The sequence below is a fragment of the Xylocopa sonorina genome, unplaced genomic scaffold (genome assembly GCF_050948175.1).
Source record: "Xylocopa sonorina isolate GNS202 unplaced genomic scaffold, iyXylSono1_principal scaffold0079, whole genome shotgun sequence".
NCBI lineage: Eukaryota > Metazoa > Arthropoda > Insecta > Hymenoptera > Apidae > Xylocopa > Xylocopa sonorina.
In genome coordinates this window covers 5001-7500 of record NW_027490150.1, presented here as the reverse complement: position 1 = coordinate 7500, position 2500 = coordinate 5001, and positions in this window count along the sequence as shown.

Genomic DNA, 2500 nt, shown 5'->3' with positions numbered 1-2500 from the left:
CCGAGAGTTAAAGTTCGCATATTGGTGGTAGTTTGACAAAAAAAATTCCTACCGAGAGTTAAAGTTCGTATAATGAGGGTAGTTTGACAAAAAAAATTCCTACCGAGAGTTAAAGTTCGCATATTGGTGGTAGTTTGACAAAAAAAATTCCTACCGAGAGTTAAAGTTCGTATAATGAGGGTAGTTTGACAAAAAAAATTCCTACCGAGAGTTAAAGTTCGCATATTGGTGGTAGTTTGACAAAAAAAATTCCTACCGAGAGTTAAAGTTCGTACATTGGCGATAGTTTGACAAAAAAAATTCCTACGAGAGTTAAAGTTCGTATAATGAGGGTAGTTTGACAAAAAAATTCCTACCGAGAGTTAAAGTTCGCATATTGGTGGTAGTTGACAAAAAAAATTCCTACCGAGAGTTAAAGTTCGTATAATGAGGGTAGTTTGACAAAAAAAATTCCTACCGAGAGTTAAAGTTCGCATATTGGTGGTAGTTTGACAAAAAAATTCCTACCGAGAGTTTAAAGTTCGTACATTGGCGATAGTTTGAAAAAATTCCTACCGAGAGTTAAAGTTCGTACCTCGATGGTAGTTTGATAAAAAAAATTCCCACCGAGAGTTAAAGTTCGCATATTGGTGGTAGTTGACAAAAAAAATTCCTACCGAGAGTTAAAGTTCGTATAATGAGGGTAGTTTGACAAAAAAAATTTCCTACCGAGAGTTAAAGTTCGCATATTGGTGGTAGTTTGACAAAAAAATTCTACCGAGAGTTAAAGTTCGTATAATGAGGGTAGTTTGACAAAAAAAATTCCTACCGAGAGTTAAAGTTCGCATATTGGTGTAGTTTGACAAAAAAATTCCTACCGAGAGTTAAAGTTCGTATAATGAGGGTAGTTTGACAAAAAAAATTCCTACCGAGAGTTAAAGTTCGCATATTGGTGGTAGTTTGACAAAAAAAATTCCTACCGAGAGTTAAAGTTCGTACATTGGCGATAGTTTGAAAAAATTCCTACCGAGAGTTAAAGTTCGTACCTCGATGGTAGTTTGATAAAAAAAATTCCCACCGAGAGTTAAAGTTCGCATATTGGTGGTAGTTTGACAAAAAAAATTCCTACCGAGAGTTAAAGTTCGTATAATGAGGGTAGTTTGACAAAAAAAATTCCTACCGAGAGTTAAAGTTCGCATATTGGTGGTAGTTTGACAAAAAAAATTCCTACCGAGAGTTAAAGTTCGTATAATGAGGGTAGTTTGACAAAAAAAATTCCTACCGAGAGTTAAAGTTCGCATATTGGTGGTAGTTTGACAAAAAAAATTCCTACCGAGAGTTAAAGTTCGTACATTGCGATAGTTGACAAAAAAAATTCCTACCGAGAGTTAAAGTTCGTATAATGAGGGTAGTTTGACAAAAAAAAATTCCTACCGAGAGTTAAAGTTCGCATATTGGTGGTAGTTTGACAAAAAAATTCCTACCGAGAGTTAAAGTTCGTACATTGGCGATAGTTTGACAAAAAAAATTTCCTACCGAGAGTTAAAGTTCGTATAATGAGGGTAGTTTGACAAAAAAATTCCTACCGAGAGTTAAAGTTCGTATAATGAGGGTAGTTTGACAAAAAAAATCCTACCGAGAGTTAATAATCGTACATTGACGATAGTTTGAAAATATTCCTACCGAGAGTTAAAGTTCGTATAACGAGGGTAGTTTGATAAAAAAAATTCCCACGATAGTTAAAGTTCGTATATCGCGATAGTTTGGAAAAAAAAATTCCCACCGAGAGTTAAGAAACGTACATTGACGTTAGTTGAAAAAATTCCACCGAGAGTTAAAGTTCGCATATTGTCGACAGTTCGAAAAAAAAGATTCCTATCGAGAGTTAATAATCGTACATCGACGATAGTTTGGAAAAAAAAATGCCGAGCGAGAGTTAGAATCGTCCGCGGTAGCTTGAAAAAGTTCCGAGAGGGAGTTAATATTCCGCGACGAAAAAATTCGATCGCGTTCTTTCGCTATTTTCTCGTTAATTAAACCGTTGACCTGTAAATTTTTTGAAAAACCTAATACAAACCTATTGATTGTACTTACCGTAGCATTGTTTGATCGAATTAATTATTTTTAACCATTTGGAAACGACGCTTCCGAGGTTTTTTGCGATTTGTCGATAATTTTTATTTATAAACAAATGATTTTTTTTAATAATATCGCTTAATTTAATAGTAGTAATCGATCGTACGTGTTAAATTTTCGATATTTCTTTCTTTCGTTTTTTCGAATTTTGCAACTCCTTTTTTTCTATGTTCCGATCGATTAAATTTTGTTATATCTCGAAAATATGTTTATTCGTCATTGTTTAATAGGTCTACACAATTTCCGTGCATAAAAGTTCAACGTTAATAGGACTTTATACGTGTGTTCGCCGCGCGACTAAGTTACAACGGTCTCTCCGGACGGTCCGTTGCCGCGCGAGTTTACCACCGTAAGCGCCCGTGCGTCGGACCGCGCGGCGCCGGCC